The sequence below is a fragment of the Lepidochelys kempii genome, chromosome 22 (genome assembly GCF_965140265.1).
Source record: "Lepidochelys kempii isolate rLepKem1 chromosome 22, rLepKem1.hap2, whole genome shotgun sequence".
Classification (NCBI taxonomy): Eukaryota; Metazoa; Chordata; order Testudines; family Cheloniidae; genus Lepidochelys; species Lepidochelys kempii.
Window position 1 is genome coordinate 732,280 of NC_133277.1, and position 19,074 is coordinate 751,353.

General features: G+C 47.5%; 1 long non-coding RNA gene across 1 annotated transcript in view; it reads right to left on the reverse strand.

Moving 5' to 3' along the window:
* Positions 1 to 19,074, reverse strand: part of LOC140901720 (uncharacterized) — a 36,344-nt gene that overhangs the window by 11,448 nt on the left and 5,822 nt on the right. Inside the window, exon 2 of the long non-coding RNA XR_012155941.1 lies at positions 14,865 to 15,008. This is a non-coding gene — a long non-coding RNA (uncharacterized lncRNA). The remainder of the gene's footprint in view (positions 1 to 14,864; positions 15,009 to 19,074) is intronic.

The window sequence follows — 19,074 nt, forward strand, 5'->3', positions numbered from 1 at the left end:
GGATCTCTCTTTCCTCTGAGCCCTGGAGATCTGTGGACAAAGGCTCTTCCTCTTTGTCATAAATATAAAGGGAAGGGTAAACCCCTTTAAAATCCCTCCTGGCCAGAGGAAAAATCCTTTCACTTGTAAAGGGTTAAGAACCTAAAGGTAACCTCGCTGGCACCTAACTAAAATGACCAATGAGGAGACAAAATACTTTCAAAAGCTGGGAGGAGGGAGAAAAACAAAGGGTCTGGGGCTGTCTGTGTGGTGCTTTTGCCGGGGACAGAACAGGAATGGAGTCTTAGAACTTAGTAAGTAATCTAGCTAGATATGCGTTAGATTATGATTTCTTTAAATGGCTGGGAAAATAAGCTGTGCTGAATAGAATGACTATTCCTGTCTGTATGTCTTTTTGTAACTTAAGGTTTTGCCTAGAGGGATTCTCTATGTTTTGAATCTAATTACCCTGTAAGGTATTTACCATCCTGATTTTACAGAGGTGATGGTGTAAAACATTTTGATTAAATGACAGGTTTCAGAGTAGTAGCCGTGTTAGTCTGTATTCGCAAAAAGAAAAGGAGTACTTGTGGCACCTTAGAGACTAACCAATTTATTTGAGCATAAGCTTTCGTGAGCTACAGCTCACAGAATGCGTCCGATGAAGTGAGCTGTAGCTCACAAAAGCTTATGCTCAAATAAATTGGTTAGTCTCTAAGGTGCCACAAGTACTCCTTTTCTTATTTTGATTAAAAATTTCTACCAGCTAGTCACCATGTGCTTTAGTCAAGGAGACACTGGTGCCAGCCAGGGGGTGCTGGACCCCTAGCTGTGTCCCAGGCCCTATCCCCCACTCCACCCCTTTCCCCAAGTTCCCACACCCACCTCCACCCCACCTCTTCCTGCCCCCTCCCCCGAGTGAGCTGTGTCGTCACTCCTCCCCCCACCCAAGCCTCCTGCGTATTGCAAAACAGCTGAGCGTGGTGGGCAAGAGCACAGGGAGGGAGGAGGCGGCAGCACTGCGGGAGGGAGGGGTGAGGCTGCGCATCATGTCCTCACCCCTTCCCCTCCCCACCAAGAGCCTCCTCAATGCCACGAAACAGCTGATTGTGGCAGGCAGGAGGCGCTAGGAGAGGAAGGGGACAGTACGCCACATCCTCACTCCTCTGCCCTTCCCCCACCCCAGGCTCCTGAACACCGCAAAACAGCTGATCACAGTGGGCAGGAGGCATTGGGGGAGGGAGGAGGTGCTGATTGGGGGGGGGGCCGCCGGCAGGCAGGAGGCATTGTGGGAGATAGAACGAGCTGATGGGGGGGGGGGGCGCCGGCAGGTGGGAGGCATTGGGGGAGGGGCGGGGGGCTGATAGGGCTGCTGGAGGGTGCTGAGCACCCACCATTTTTCCCCCCAGAGTCAGCTCCTGGCAGGAGCCACATATTATCTTCTGAAGAGCCGCATGTGGCTCCGGAGCCACAGGTTGGCCACCCCTGACCTATGTGTTTTGTAGAAGTTAGTTATAAAAGACTAGATAATATAGTGTATTTTGGAGCTGTCCTCTTAAGCTATCTTGGGAGATGTTTTTCCTGATATCCTTTCTCCCCGGTGGGTGAGCAACTGGCCATTGTGAATCTGCTGATAATTACTCAATACTGTTCCAGATGTTAGGTAAATATCTGGGATGTTCTAAACCTATTGCTTATGTCTGTGTTTCCTTAAATCTAATAAACTGCAGTGTTAGACAAGAGCATGCTTCCTTGCATTTAATTCTGGATCAGACAGAATTGCTGTGTTCCTATTGATTTATTAGTGACACCACATAGGGTGAAATAGTTAAGTTGCCCCTGCTGTGGGTTCTGAAAAGCCCGGATAACAACAGGACCAAGTAAACTTAGACCATCCCTCACAGGTGTTTGTCTAACCTGCTTTTTAAAACGTCCAATTATGGGGAATCCACAACTTCACTTGGAAGCCTATTCCACAGCATAACTACCCTTATAGATTGAAACTTTTTCCTAATATCTAACCTAAATCTCCATTGCTGCATAGGAAGCTCATTAAGGACCTGGCTGAAGAGACAGGAGAAGGAGTAATGGGCTTGAATTGCAGCAAGAGAGACTTAGGCTAGACATTAGTAAAACCTTCACAACTGTAAGAATCGTTAAGCAGTGGAACAAATTACCTAGGCTGGTTGTGGAATCTCTGTCACTGGAGGTTTTTAAGAACAGGTTGGAAAAACTCTTGTAGGGGATGGCCTAGATAATACTTAGTCCTTCCTCAGCTCAAAGGAATGAACTAGATGACCTTCAAGGTCTCTTCCAGTCCTGCATTACTATTAGGGCTGTTGATTAATCACAGTTAACTCATGCAATTAACTCAAAAAAAGGGTGACTAAAAAAATCGCAATTAATCGCCATTTTAAATGCACTGTTAAACAATAGAATGCCAACTGAAATTTGTTAAATATTTTTGAATGTTCTTCTACATTTTCAAATATATTGATTTCAATTACAACACAGAATACAAAGTGTACAGTGCTCACTTTATATTTTTCACTACAAATATTTGCACTGTAAAAATGATAAACAAAAGAAATAATATTTTTCAATTCACCTCATAAGTACTGTAGTGCAATCTCTATCGTGAAAGTGCAACTTACAAATATATATTTTATTACATTGTTTTGTTTTTGAGTGCAGTTATGTAAAACTTTAGAGTCTACAAGTCCACTCAGTCCTACTTCTGGTTCAGCCAATCTCTAAGACAAACAAGTTTGTTTATATGGCTTCCTGTGGTGGAGTTCTTCATATTCCCCCTACCGTCTCCAAGGATGTTAAATTTAATTACATTATCATCTCTATTACTAAGTGGTTCAGCTGTATTCACCTTTTGGATCACATCTTGTGTGCCACTTAGGACTAAATCAAGACTTGCCTCTCCCTTTGTGGTTCCCAGGACTAGCTGCTCAATCATTAATGGTATCTAAAAGCTTTATCTCTGGATCCCGTCCTGAGGTGACATGTACCCAGTAAACATGGGATAGTTGATATCCCCAATTATTACTGAGTTTTCTATTTTTATAGCCTCTCTAATCTCCCTAAGCATCTCATAATTACCATCACCATCCTGGGCATATTCCTACTGCCATACTCTCATTATTCAAGCATGGAATTTCTATCTGATTTTATGGCACAGTTTCATTCATTTAAACTTGGTTTTACTATATTTGACTGTTTTCTTTTACATATAGTGACACTGCCCCATCAGCACAATCTACTCTGTCATTCCTATCTAGTTTGAATCTTGGTATTACCATGTCCCACTGATTATCATCATTCCACAAAGTTTCTGTAATACTTATTATATCAATATCAACGATGAGTCAAAGCGACTGAAATTCACATGTGCAACAAGATGAAGGTCTTTTAACAGCTAGAGTGTTTCCAGCAATCTAATGTCACAGTAATTAGCGTGTTCTCTTGGTCTGGCCATGGCCACTGAACCTGAGCTACATCAGACATTTGAGTCTGAGCCCTATCACTGACAACTTTCTGACAATGTGTTGTGGATTTTGCTTACATTCTGAAGGAGTTTCTGTTAGGATAAAGATATTCAGGCCTGTCTGCAAAGGCCTGTACTTTAAGAATTTAGGTGTATTATCACTTGGCTAGTTCTAGAGGTATAAAAGAGAGAATCAAAATCACTATCTGCTGGTGTAAGGGCCTTCTCTTACTGTGACAGTCTGAGGCCCTGTTCTTAGGCTAAGGCCTTTGGCTAAGCAGCAGAGGCAGCCATAAGCTAGGAAGCGAACAGTCACATTGAAATAAGGTGCTATTGAGCTGTTAGGCACTATCAGGACAGAATTGTATTCCTATCACCTCCAGAGAAAGGGAAGTGCCTAGAAAATGTAAAAGGAAACTTAGTTTGATAGCATCCTGTCTGGCAAGAACTCACTTATCAATAGCTGGGATGTGAAATCCTCACTTCGGTATTGTTTTGTCATTATAGTTCCCACTTTGCTATTGTTTGTCTGTATAATCTCTCTGGTTCTGTGATTGTTCCTGTCTGCTGTATAATTAATTTTGCTGGGTATAAACTAATTAAGGTGGTAGGATATAATTGGTTACATAATCATGTTACAATATGTTAGGATTGGTTAGTTAAATTTCAGGAAAATGATTGGTTAAGGTATAGCTAAGCAGAACTCAAGTTTTACTATATAATCTGTAGTCAATGAGGAATTGGGTGGGGGTGTGGGGGAGATGGGAACAGGGAATGGGGGTAAGAAAATTGGAATCATGTTTTCCTAAGGGTAGGAATGGGAACAGGGACACAGGTGTAAGGCTCTGTGGGTCAGAGCTGGGAAGGAGGATACTAAGGAAGGAAACTGGAATCATGCTTGCTGGAAGTTCACCCCAATAAACATTGAATTGTTTGCACCTTTGGACTTCGGGTATTGTTGCTCTCTGTTCATGCAAGAAGGACCAGGGAAGTAAGTGGGTGAAGGAATAAGCCCCCTAACAGTTTCTCTTAGAAGTTTTGTCCTTGTATCAATATTTGTGTGTTAAGAACAATGTTTTGAGGTGGTCTCAAATCTACATGGAGATATGGGACTAATTACGCATTTTGCAGCATTGCTCTGTCAGTTAATGGTGTGAAAAAATCACAAAAGCTCTAATGTAGACAGTTATAGAAACAAAAGTCCAATTAAACGAAATCTAGGAAATTAAATGTCCATAAGTAAAGATTTTAGTAAAGCTTTTGATACTGTCTCACATGACCTTCTCATAAACTAGGGAAATGCAACCTAGATGGAGTTACTATAAGGTGGATGCATAACTTGTTGGAAAACCATTCCCAGAGAGTAGTTATAAGTGGTTCACAGTCATGCTGGAAGGGTATAACAAGTGGGGTCCCACGGGGATCAGTTCTGGATCCGGGTCTGTTCAATATCTTCATCAATGATTTAGATAATGGCATAGAGAGTTCACTTATAAAGTTTGCAGACGATACCAAGCTGGGAGGGATTGCAAGTGCTTTGCAGGATAGGATTATAATTCAAAATGATCTGGACAAACTGGAGAAATGGTTTGAAGTAAATAGGATGAAATTCAATAAGGACAAATGCAAAGTACTCCACTTAGGAAGGAACAATCAGTTGCACACATACAAAATGGGAAATGACTGCCTAGGAAGGAGTACTGTAGAAAGGGATCTGGGGGGCTATAGTGAACCACAAGCTAAATATGAGTCAACAGTGTTGCAAAAAAAGCAAACATCATTCGGGATGTATTAGCAGGAGTGTTGTAAGCAAGACACGAGAATTAATTCTTCCACTCTTCTCTACATTGATATGGCCTCAACTGGAGTATTGTGTCCAGTTCTGGGCACCACATTTCAGGAAAGATGTGGACAAATTAGAGGAAGTCCAGAGAAGAGCAACAAAAATGATCACAGGTCATGTTTTCTAGACCTTTAAGGGAAGATTGAAAAATTGGGTTTGTTTAGTCTGGAGAAGAGTGAGAGGGGACGTGATAACTGTTTTCAAGTACATAAAAGGTTGTTACAAGGAGGAGGGAGAAAAAATGTTCCTTTTAACCTCTGAGAATAGGACAAGAAACAATGGGCTTAAATTGCAGCAAGGGTGGCTTAGGTTGGACATTAGGAAAAACTTCCTAACTCAGAGTGGTTAAGCACTGGAATAAATTGACTAGGGAGGTTGTGGAATCGCCATCATTGGGGATTTTTAAGAGCATGTTGGACAAACACCTGTCAGGGATGGTCTAGATAATACTTAGTCCTGCCTTGGGTGCAGGGCACTGGACTAGATGACTTCTCAAGATCCCTTCCAGTCCTATGATTCTATAAACTACATTAAAGCAGTGTTAAGGTTGCCTAGTTCTGCCTCTTGTCCTTCCAGCATATGAAGAGTGGTGAAAGTTAAAACATCTGACAACCAGCAAATAAACTATACACCACACCTGCAAAAGGAAGCTTAACTCTGCCCCTACTCTCTAACCATGGAGCCAGTAAATGTCACTGGGAATAGGTCAGTAAGGGTGATGCAAAGGTTTACCAACTAACCAGGGAAGTGATAAATTTTCCATCTCTTGAAGTCTTCAACGCAACATTGGATGCCTTTCTGGAAGATATTTTCATCAAAACACAAGGTATTCAGCTCACTTCAATGGTAACTGGATGAAACTGTATAGCTTGTATTAAGAGAAGGTCAGACTAGATGACCTAATAGTATCTCCTGGCCTTAAAATGTACTGATCAGAGAACATGCCATGTTTGTGTTGTGTTTGACAGATTTGAATTCCACCACTTATCTCCATGCACTTCAGCTATGCACACTGTGTCAGCTGTAGCTTTACATGAACAGTGGAGGGAACAGTTGGAGCAGCTTGGCAGAACTGTGATGAGAATCACAGAATATCAGGGTTGGAAGGGACCTCAGGAGGTCATCTAGTCCAACCCCCTGCTCAAAGCAGGACCGATCCCCAATTAAATCATCCCAGCCAGGGCTTTGTCAAGCCTGACCTTAAACTTCTGAGGAAGGAGATTCCATCACCTCCCTAGGTAACGCATTCCAGTGTTTCACCACCCTCCTAGTGAAAAAGTTTTTCCTAATATCCAACCTAAACCTGCAACTTGAGACCATTACTCCTCGTCCTGTCATCTTCCACCACTGAGAACAGTCTAGAGCCATCCTCTTTGGAACCCCCTTTCAGGTAGTTGAAAGCAGCGATCAAATCCCCCCTCATTCTTCTCTTCCGTAGACTAAACAATCCCAGTTCCCTCAGCCTCTCCTCATAAGTCATGTGTTCCAGTCCCCTAATCATTTGTTGCCCTCCGCTGGACTCTTTCCAATTTTTCACGTTCTTCTTGTAGTGTGGGGCCCAAAACTGGACAAAGTACTCCAGATGAGACCTCACCAGTGTCGAATAGAGGTGTTGGAGACCCCAGGGCATGGCCACTAGTTAAGTTGAGGGGATGGAAGGCCTCCCTGCTGAAGGCCTAAGGGCTTCTTCTCAACCCCCCTTAATAGAATTCAGGCCTGGCTGGTTTGAGTAAGCGCTTTTGCTCTTAAAAGAATGTTGCAGCCGCAGATAATGCCTTATAGTGTAAGGTTTGCTGACGCCAAGTTAAAGATAAAAGGAGACGGCTACAAGGCCAGACAGAATGTGCTGGTTGTTTAAGTTGCTAGGAATGCTTGTTAGAGATTGTAGGAAATAAACATTGTTGTAACCCATATAAGGAAGGCAGAGTATTTGTGCAAAGTTTTAATTGGCTGATGTGTAGTGCAGTAGCATTAAGGAATATAAAAGTGTGCGTAATGACCTGCTCTGGTGTGCAGGATTTGAGATTCTATTCTCCCTGTACCTTGTTTGCAGCTGCAAATAAACTTTTCTGCTTCTCCACCCCGTTGCGATTGAGTGAAGCACACCGGGTAACGAACCCCTGCTGTTTTGCCTCTCGGCACTGAGTGCCGGCAACAGAGGGGAACGATCACGTCCCTCGATCTGCTGGCAATGCCTCTACTTATACATCCCAAAATGCCATTGGCCTTCTTGGCAACAAGGGCACACTGCTGACTCATATCCAGCTTCTCGTCCACTGTCACCCCTAGGTCCTTTTCTGCAGAACTGCTACCGAGCCATTCGGTCCCTAATCTGTAGCGGTGCATTGGTTTCTTCCGTCCTAAGTGCAGGACTCTGCACTTGTCCTTGTTGAACCTCATCAGATTTCTTTTGGCCCAATCCTCCAATTTGTCTAGGTCCCTCTGTATCCTATCCCTACCCTCCAGCGTATTTACCTCTCCTCCCAGTTTAGTGTCATCTGCAAACTTGCTGAGGGTGCAAGCCACATCATCCTCAAGATCATTTATGAAGATATTAAACAAAACCGGCCCCAGGACTGACCCTTGGGGCACTCCACTTGATACCAGCTGCCAACTAGACATGAAGCCATTGTTCACTACCCGTTGAGCCCGACAATCTAGCCAACTTTTTATCCACCTTGGAGTGCATTCATCCACTCCATACTTCTTTCACTTGCTGGCAAGAATACTGTGGGAGACAGTGTCAAAAGCTCTGCTAAAGTCAAGGCACAACAAGTCCACTGCTTTCCCTTCATCCACAGAGCCAGTTATCTCATCATAGAAGGCAATTAGATTAGTCAGGCATGACTTGCCCTTGGTGAATCCATGCTGACTGTTCCTGATCACTTTCCTCTCATGTAAGTGCTTCAGAATTGATTCCTTGAGGACCTGCTCCATGATTTTTCCAGGGACTTAGGTGAGGCTGACTGGCCTGTAGTTCCCAGGATCCTCCTTCTTCCCTTTTTTAAAGATGGGCACTACATTAGCCTGAAGAGAGGTGCATGTGAGTCTTGAAGGAACAGGTATTCCTCACATCAGTGCTAAGTGTTGTAGGTTGTGTCAATGAAGGTGCACAGGGTATGTTCTTTCCACAAGGGTTGTCAGCAGTCTGATGGCATATGTGCTAATGGTCTCCAATGCTCAGTGACGGTAAGTAAAGGAATCTGGAGTGCAAGGGTAAAGTGGTGGTGACATTAGGAAAGTCTGAGATAGTGAGCAGTAGACTCAGTGTTTGAGTACAGGCCAGGGGTAGGTAGCTTCTGTTCCCTGGACTGGACCTAACCAAGTTTTGCCTTTGCAAAGAGAAAGTGTTGGACTTACTGTAATCCTGCTCCTGTCCTCTGTTTGCTCTGCCCTGCTACACAACACTTTGGAAAGTGTTCATATGCGTCTCATTGGCCTGTTGGAGTGTTGCTGAAAAAGGGCACAACTGAGGTTGCATTGAGGGGTGTTGTGAACCTCAACTCTTCTTTCCCCTTCAATAACCAAGGGGACAGGAATCCTTACCCAGCGAGGTCAAATTCTCATAGTTCTCCTGCATTACATCTCTGTAGAAGGCTCTCTGAGCAGGGTCCAGCAGAGCCCACTCGTCTACAGTGAAATACACAGCCACCTCCTCTAAGGCTATTGGCCCCTGAAAGAGCAATAGCCCCTCACTCGGTACCTGCTGCGTACTGTAATAAACTCAGGACAGACAGCTGCAAGGGGGAGTAGAAAACAGTCCCAGAAGTTTAAAAGGCCCACGTCCCTATCAACTGAGGAGAGGACCACAGGTCAATCAGGTTCAGGTGAGAAGGGGTTATCAGAGAACCAGTTAGGATCAGCTGAGAGGGAATTACCTGAGGTAACCTGAGGTTGATTAGTAGGGGTTGTGATGGTCCCTCATACGTATACTAGACCAGTTAAAATGAATGGCATAGAGACCACTGTGTTAGTGGACTCGGGAAAGCTGGTCAGGCAAGACCAACTATCTCAGGCCAAGTACACAGGAATATCCTGTATACATAGAGATGTCACTTACTACCCGACCATCCCAGTAAAAATAGAAGTCCTGGGAAACCCCACTAAGGTGACAGTGGGAGTAGTCCTGAAACTCCCCTATCCAGTCCTCATAGGATAAGACTTCCCAGGGTTTGGCAGCCTACTCCCCAGAGAGGAGTCAGAAGAAGATAATAACCCCGAGAGCAATGGGATGACCCTGATAGTTAGCACCCCCCCCCCGCCCCAGTCTTCCATGAATTTGCCCAGGATTTGTTTTCTCCCCCTGGGAAGCCCAGGAAGACTCGGCGAGAAAGGAGGGCAGATAAGAGGAAGGGAATAAGAATCTTGGCCCAGAACCAGAAGTCTATACTTGTAGGGGAAAGAGTTGGCCCAACATACAAGGGGACTATGCAGGCAGTCGACGAACTGGCAGCTGGACCTAGTTCCCCGGGGACTCCCTCCAAGAGGGAGACAGAAATAGATCCCCCTGAGTTTGGGCAAATTGGACCTTCACTGGAGAATTTTGGGCAGGATCAGGGCAATGATCCGATATATAACAATATTTGCCAAGAAGTAGTTGAGGTGAATGGGGTCCCTGTGGAAGGGAGAGCCAAGGGCCCAGGGCCATATTATATGATAAAGAAGGACCTGCTATACAGAGTAGTCTGGGTCCAAGAGCAAGTCATGGAACAGCTCTTAGTACTGCAGAAGCACCAGAGGGGTGTGATGGATCTAGCCCACAGCCATCTGTTCGGGGGCATCTAGGGGTAGATAAAACCCTCCAACTTCTGCAGAGGTTTTTCTGGCTTGGAATTTATGCGGCGGTCCGACGATATTGGGCCTCCTGTCCTGAATGCCAATTACCTGGCTCCTGACCACACTTAAGGGCCCCTTTGGTACCTCTGCTGATTACTGAAGTCCCATTCGAGCAAAGAGGGCTGGGAAGAACAGCCGAACCCAGGGAGAAACATCATCGAGCATGTGTTGCAGATGAAAGACAGAATAGCCCAAGTCGCCCCCATACTGCGGGAACACATGGAGAGGGCACAAGCAGCCCAGACTACAGTCGCCAAGAGATGATCCAGAAGTTCCAGGTAAGAGACTGGGTAATGGTGCTCGTACCCACAGCAGACAGCAAGCTCCTGGCCAGGTGGCAGGGGCCATACGAGAAAATAGAAGCCACTGGAGAGGTCGACTATAAGGTCCAACAGCTGGTCGCCAGAAGCTGGAACAGATCTATCATATAAACCTGTTGAAACCTAGGCAAGACAGAGAAGCTTATGTGGTCACTCTAGGCTCGCCACCCCACAAAAGCAACTGGCCTGGCCAAGTGGGAATATCCCCAGAATTGACCCCTGACCAACGAACTGAAGTGATCAACATCATCAGATGCAACCAGGACATATTATTGGAAAAGCCAGGCAGGACTACTGAGGTTCACCATCACATCCTCACAGAGCCTGGAGTGAAGGTGAATGTCAAGCCATACCGGAGCCGAAAAGAGAAGAGATCAAGACAGAAGTCAGGAAAACGCTGAAGTTAGGAGTCACTGAAGAGTCTCATAGCCAATGGTCAAGTCCAGTTGTCCTAGTACCTAAGCCTGATGGCAGTATGAGGTTTTGCAACGACTTCTGGAAACCAAATGAAGTGTCCCAATTTGATGCATACCCTATACCCCGGATAGATGAGCTAATTGACCGATTGGGAAAAGCATGATTTTTGTCCACCTGACCAAGAGTTATTGGAAAATCCCCCTGGCCAAGGCCGACAAAGAGAAGACGGCCTTTTCAACACCAGAGGGACTGTATCAGCACACAGTCCCCCCTTTTGGTTTACATGGGGCTCCCGCAACTTTCCAACAACTCATGGACAAACTGTTGCATCCACATGGCAAGTATGCAGCCGCCAATCTCGGCGACATCATAATACATAGCCCAGATTGGGAGACGCACTTGGAGAAGGTGGAAGCAGTCTTGGACACCATGAAGAAGGCCGAGCTGACTGCAAATCCCTCCAAATGCGTGGTTGGGCTAGCAGAAGCCAAATACCTCAGGTACATAGTGGGGAGGGGTGTGGTGAAGCCCCAACTCAACAAGTTAGAGGCAATACAGAATTGGCCCCGACCAGTCTGGAAGAAACAGGTCAGAACATTCCTGGGACTAGTTGGATACTATAGGCGGTTCATCCCCCCACTTTGCCACCAGGGCATACCCATTAACAGACTTAACAAAAGCCTGTGGCCCAGACATAATAAGATGGACCAGTGCAGCTGAGGAGGCTTTTGCAGATCTGCAGACCACCCTTTGCACCTAGTGCTTGTAGTTCCAGACTGGGAGAGAGATTTTATCTTGCAAACCAATGCCTCTGAGGTTGGGTTGGGAGCGGTTCCTTCACAAATGGTCGGAGAAGAAGAAGAATACCCAGTCCTGTTCCTCAGTAGGAAACTCCTGCCCAGGGAATGTAAACATGCCGTAGTAGAGAAGGAATGCCTTGCGGTAGAGTGGGCCGTAGAAAGCCTTCGCTACTACCTACTTGGACAGAGGTTTACCCTTGTCACTGACCGTTCCCCTCTGAAGTGGATGCACCAAAACAAAGAAAGAAATGCAAGAGTAACAAGGTGGTTCCTGTGGCTACAACCCTTCCACTTCAGAGTATGACATAGATCCGGAATCAAGCATGGCAACTTGGATGGCCTGTCGAGAGTGCACTGGTTGCCGACCCAAGTAGCCCAACCCCATAGTGTTGAGCAGTGTGGGGAGCAATATGTGATAAACTCAGGCCAGACAGCTGCAAGGGGTGGGGTAGAAAACTGCCCCAGAAGGTTAAAAGGCCCTCCTCCCATCAACAGAGGAGAGGTAACTACAGGTCAATCAGGCTCAGATGAGAAGGGATTCTCTGAGAACCAATTCGGATCAGCTGAGAGGGAGTTACCTGAGGCTGATTCCAACCAAGGGCTGCCTGAGACCTTTTTAAACCCTCCCCTGGTGGGAGAGGGAGAAAAGGAGTCCAGCTACTAGCAGGATAGGTGCATCAAGACAGTGAGCCTCTCCGGGAGGGGAGGCTGCATTCCTTCCCAGAAGGGAGGAAAAACAAGCCCAAGCGACTGGCTGAGAGGAGGAACAGACTGCCCTTGTGCACCCTAAAAGGTCAACTTTTAATAGAAGTAAAGGAATCACCTCTGTAAAAACCGGATGGTAGATACCTTACAGGGTAATTAGATTCAAAACATAGAGAATCCCTCTAGGCAAAACCTTACATTACAAAAAAGACACACAGACAGGAACAATCATTCTATTTAGCACAATTCTTTTCTCAGCCATTTAAACAAATCATAATTTAACACATACCTAGCTCGATTACTTACCAAAAGTTCTAAGACTCCATTCCTGTTCTGTCCCTGGCAAAAGCAGCATACAGACAGCCCCAGACCCTTTGTTTTTCTCCCTCCTCCCAGCTTTTGAAAGTATCTTGTCTCCTCATTGGTCATTTTGGTCAGGTGCCAGCAAGGTTAGCGTTAGCTTCTTCACCCTTTACAGGTGTAACCCTTCTGGCAGGCCAAGTTGATAGCAGCAAGGGCCGGGTTCAGTACACAGGGGTTCCCTCTCATCAAAACAAATGCAAAAATGGCTCGAGCCCCCATCCAGCGACCTGGGAAAATCTTACACACCCCCTGGGCACCTCAAAGAGGCAATACTTCCCCTCTCACAGAGACTGGGTGTAGCAGAGAATCTTTAATAACATGAGGTAAACGACATCAGCATTAAATTGGGGAAACACCAGAACTAGTGTTGATTAACCAAACCATGAGCAAAGACCCACACCAGCAAATTGGGCCATATCCTTTCCCTCAGGTTCTTGAGTCCCAGAACCCAACCGTCTGGAGTCCAGCAATCCACAAATCACCCAAAGTTCAGCCCCAGAGTTCAAAAGTTCATCTCCCAGAGTGTTACTCCCCAGTCTGACTAAACAATGTGCCTGTGTGCGGGGGGGGAAGGTAAGGGGGCACATTACTTGACCTGAAGCTGACTGCCCCACAGGACCCACTCTGCACAGCTCAGCATCTCACAAACACTCCACTCCGCCATCTCACGAGCAGCTCTGCTCAGCTCGCCTCACTGTCTCACAAACACTCCACCAGCCTATCCACAAACAGCACCACTGCACCCTATATCTTCTAGCTCCCCACTACTTGACACAGTGATTTCAGCTCATAGTAGTGGGAGCCTTAGTGCTGGTGCACCGTAAGGCCAAAGCGAATTCAGCACAGTACCTGTAGCAAAACTCCTAATAGCCCCAAAATTAGCTCTGACATTCCACAGTGGAGAGAGACAGAAGTGCAATTGGTGCTTCATGCCCTCACAAAGGGACCCACACCACCAGGTACTAATACCTGTCTCAAGCCCCTCATTTCACAGAGTTTTGGAACCCATGTCCCTTGCCTATCGAGTGCTACTAAGTTGATGGTGAGTCCCTCCATCACAATAAAAGGCCAAGTACAGTTCCAGGCACAGTTCCCATAATCAGTGTAATAACAATTTATTCTTCCTGCCCCAATAACAGAGACACTGGGGATCCCACAACAGCCAAAATGACTTGGGCAGTTATGGCCTCATTCTAGGCGGGGTGGGTGTGCCTATGCAAATGAGATCAGCCCCTGAAGTTCTTTTCCACAACTTGCCACACCTCACCACCAGATGTCAGGGTGGAGCTCATCCTGACTCTGCTTACACAGGTGAGAGGATTTTTCCTCTGGCCAGGAGGGATTTTAAAGGGGTTTTAGCCTTCCCTTTATTTTTATGACAAAGCTGCTTTCAGTTAAGCCTACAGCTGTTAGGGGACATGGTTCAGACCTGGGTCTGGGTTTGCAACAGGCTAGTGGGTCTGGCTCAAACCAGGCAGGATGCTGGAGTCCTAAGCTGTCAGGGCAGGAAAGCAGGAGCAGAAGTAGTCTTGGCACGTCAGGTGGCAGCTCCCAGGGGGTTTCTGTGATCCAACCCATCACAAGCAGAACAAAAGGAGTGACCCTGGGGGAATTCTCCTGACATTGGCCCCAGGGCAGCACACTCTCACAGCAGGGGGCACAGTCAGAGTCAGGAATTGGCTTTTCCTCTCCCTGCATTTCACCTTGTTCACTGGAAAGTGAATCTGCCCAGGGATGCTGCACTAAGTCTGTGTGGGCACGTTAAAGATCTGGGAATCTCTCTCCCCAATTATTTCTCCCACTACCCCTATCAATCTCTCTCTCCTTTTTCTCCTTGTGTTTCCCATCTCCGGTCCCTTCCCCTCTGGCGGACAGCCAGCCATTCCTGGGTGTTTGCTCTCCTATGGCTGGATCAGCTCCTGCAATTGCTAAGGGGAGGAGAGTGTGGGGTAAGGAGGGGCTGCTTGTGCAGTCACTTTCATGCCCATCCCCAGCATGTTCCCTGAGGTCTCTATCAATCATTTGTAGTATCTGCCTCTGAAGCTGGTGTGGGCAGAGCCTAGGGCTGGCCCATGGAGCTAATTACAACTGGAGAAAGTCCTCACCTTGCCTGGGCATAGAGGAAGCTTCACTCCAAGTCACTTCCAAGCCCAGACCCCACCGGGGGAGCAGCAGCTGCTGCTCAGTCTGGGCTCCCAGATCACAATGCAGGCAGCAGAATCTTACCCAGGAAGCTCAACCCAAATATCCTGAGAAGAGAGAAACACAGTCAGACAGAGACTGAGGGCTTCCCCCCTCTTTAGCAACAGCTAAAAACCCCTCCCCACAGGGACATATCCTGATTTTATTTGCCCCCATGTTAATCTGGAGTCACTCCATGGTCTTCCTTGAAGTGTCTCAGTGAGACCAGAAACATGGCTCAGGAGGGATGAGGCCAGAGTCCTTTCCTCCTCCCTCATTCCCTCCTCTTCTTCTGAGAACAGCAACAGTTTCCCCTCCAAAACCTGAAATTCCTCCAGTTTTGAAAATGGGGAGAGAAGCAAAGTCTGTCGTGATTTCATATCAGTATTTGATAAATGCATAGGGAGTTATCAGCTGCGCCTCCCAGCCGTTCACACGGGGTGGTGGGAGCCCTGGGCGAGACTTCTTTAACAGGAAAATGGATGGCATGGAGGAGCCAAATTTTTTAAGAAATTTCCATGCTCAGTGACTGGCAGATAATGGCCAATAGGTACCTACTCCCGAGACAACTCCGTCTCAGCGCTGGGCGAAGCAACCCCTCATAGAGACCATTTGCCATGGGGGGTTGGGATATGGGACACGGAGCTGGGGGGAGGGGGGCGGTCGGAGCCGGGGGTGGGGGCAGGTCACGGGGTGGAGGCCAGTCGGACCCGGGAGGAGGCCGGACGGGGGGGGGGGGTCGGATGGGGGGGGCAGGATACGGGGCGGGGGGCGGTCGGAGCCGGGGGGACACGGGACACGGAGCGGGGGGAAGGTCAGACACGGGGGGGGGCAGGACACGGAGCGGAAGGGCAGGTCACGGGGCGGAGGCCAGTCGGACCTCGGAGGAGGCGGGAAGGTGGTGTTGGGAACACTGGGGCATGGCCACTAGGTAACTCGAGGGGATGGAAGACCACAAGTGTCGATGAAGCCCCCTCGCACTAGGCCCCTGTGTCCTTGCCCCCCCCCTCCTGCCTGGAGGCACTCGCAGCAGCTCTGTGTGCTAGGCCCAAGTGTCCTTGCCCCCCCCCCCGCCTGGAGGCACACACAGCAGTTATGCTGAGAATCTGCAACAGTATGTTGCAGAGTCAGACTGCCTGAAACTAAGCAAGGCCAAACAGGGAAAATATGGAAAAACAATGCTGAATAAAGCAGCTTTATGTATAGTTTAACAAATGATACAGAGAATTAGGGAACTAGCTGGGAACTGGATTGGCTGGCTATATGGATACTTGGAGCAGCTTGCTATTAAATAAGTATGCTAAAAAAAAGGATGTATAAAAGCCTGTGTAACTTCCTGCTCTGTTGTACAGGATTTGAAATTCAAATCTCCCTGTACCTTTTTGAAGCTTCAAATAAACTTTTCTGCTTCTCCACCCCGTTGTGATTATTGGGTGTAGCACACCGGGTAACGAACCAACTCAAGCTGTTGTTCAGCCTCTTGGCACTGGGTGCCGGCAACAGCTTTTGGCGTCCCTGGGTGGGCCCGAGGCTGCAATTTAGCCTTGCCCGGACCCCTCCTGGAGGTCAAGGATTGCGGCGAGAACCGACGCCCAGAGCGCACCGGTGAGTTCATCGGGGGCCTCGGAGGAGACGCGATTTGATCGACCCCAGAGGGCACAACGGTGCAACGCACTCATATAGTGGAGAAGCTGTTGTGGACTACGGTGAAGAACCGGTCCCTTAGACGTGGGGGAGGAGCAGCTGCAGGCCACGGTGAAGAACCGGTCCCTTGAATAAGGTAGGATCCTTTAAAATCCGGATTATATGCTCTGTTGGAACCTGGGGACGCCCAGAGTTACCCTGTAGGTATGGGACAGGGACAGAGCTCAGAGGTTAGGGCACGGTGTACGCCCCTAGAGTGCATTCTAGCAAACTGGAAGGTATTTGGTGCGGATCCAATGACTAAGAGCCAATTAAAACGATTCTGTACAGTTGACTGGCCTCAATATCAACTAGAGAACCAGGAGTGGTGGCCACCAGGAGGGTCAATTAATTACAACACGATCCTTCAGTTACTCCTGTTCTGTCAAAGAACAAGGAAATGGAATGAACATATGTATGCGCATTTGTTTCTGACTTTATGTACTCGACCAGATATTTTACAGCGCTGTAATCTGACTCCAACTGGTTTGGTAGCAGCTAATGTTAGTCTCCAGACCCCCACCCCCACTGTAATGGCAGAGCCGGTGTCCCCTTCGGCCCCTACACCCACACCTTGTAAGTCCCCAATGGTTGGCCTATACCCCTTAATCACTGAAACTAAAGTCGCCCGGTCTGGATCAGACAGGCATCCTGCCACAACTATGCAGGTTTATACTCATGTGCCCTTTAATCCTGTGGATTTGGCTGCTTTCAAAGCACAGGCAGGAGAGTTTTCCACCAACCCAAGCAGGTTTATATCAGTCTTTGAGGGGTGCCTCAGTAGTCACAAGCCGGACTGGGATGATTGTAACGTCCTCCTGCGAACCCTATTGTCTGAGGTTGAAAAACAACAGGTTGTGTCCAAGGCAAGGGAGGAGGCACAGAGACGGTACGACCGGGATCGTATTAATGTCCCTGACCCGGATGCACAAGTCCCCCGAGCAGACCCCAGGTGGGATCCAAATGATCATGGGGATATGACCCGCCTTACCTCCTATAAGGAGTTGCTTTTGCATGGACTCCGTCACTCGGCTGTCCGACATAATAATTGGGCAAAGCCATATGAAGTAATGCAGGATTTAAAAGAAAGCCCAGGGGCCTTTCTACAGCGTATTCGGGACACCATTCAACAGAACACTAATGCAAACCCCGATAATCAGGCAACTGAGTCAATTATTAAGGGAATTTTTACGAGCAAAGCAGCCCCTAATATTAAAAAAAAGTTACAAAAAAAGGAAAATTTAATGGGTATGACCATGGCACAAATTTTAAAAACTGCAAACCAAGCTTATAGTCTAAAAAAAACAAAGAAAAAGAAAAAGCAAGTGAGACTAATGGTAACAGCGGTACAGGCCGGCACTAAAAGAAGTGGCCGGGGAGGAAGGGGCCGTGGACGCGACCGTCCGGGCCTGCAGGAGAGACGACTGGGTCGCAACCAGTGTGCCCTGTGTCGACAGGAGGGACACTGAAAAAATAAGTGCCCAAAAAAAAAAAAAAGGGGGGGTGCCCCTATAATGGCAATGGTGAAGCAGGAATAGGGGTGTCAGGGGAGACGGACCACCCTACCCCCGGAACCCCGAGTAAAGATGCGGGTGGGAAGCTCAGAAATAAATTTTTTAGTGGACTCTGGAGCGGCCCGAACTGCCGTAAATCAGCCTCTTCAGTTGCCAGTAGCAGATTCCCTTACTGTGGTGGAAGCCACAGGCAGGGACACCAAGTGCCCAGTGTATGCCCCAGCGGAATGTGCTTTGGGAGACAGGACTATATCCCACAAGCTGGTATACCTCCCTGAGTGTCCAACACCTCTGCTGGGACGGGATCTACTTTGTCGCCTCGGTGCCACCCTGCATTTTACTGAGGACAAAATAACCCTTACCTTACCCCCTGAGAATGCCTGGATCATGACCCTTGCAGTTGAGCCCTCAGCCATGCAAGCCCCAGAATGAAGCCCGTGGGAAGACCAGGTGTACCCCCTCGTGTGGGCATCAGGGATTCCAGGAAAGGCCACCCACCAGACCCCTATTACTATTCAGCTCATACCAGGGAAAGGCCCAGTGCAAGTAAAACAGTATCCAATCAAGAGGGAAGCCAAAAAAGGTTTACAGGAAACTATAAATCGATTCCTAATGTATGGTATTCTCCGGAAATGTCAGTCAGCCTGGAACACTCCCATTCTACCCGTACAGAAGCCTAATGGCACGTATCGGCTGGTACAGGACCTAAGGGCAGTCAATGAACGGGTTAAGACTCTGCACCCTCTTGTCCCTAACCCGTACACCTTATTGGCTTCTATAGGGGGACAGTATACCCATTTTTCAGTCCTTGATCTAAAAAATGCTTTCTTTACCATCCCAGTTGCCACCCCATCACAGGAGATCTTCTCCTTTGAGTGGGAGGACCAAAAAAGGGTTAAAAAGCAACTTTGCTGGACAGTGTTGGCCCAGGGATTTA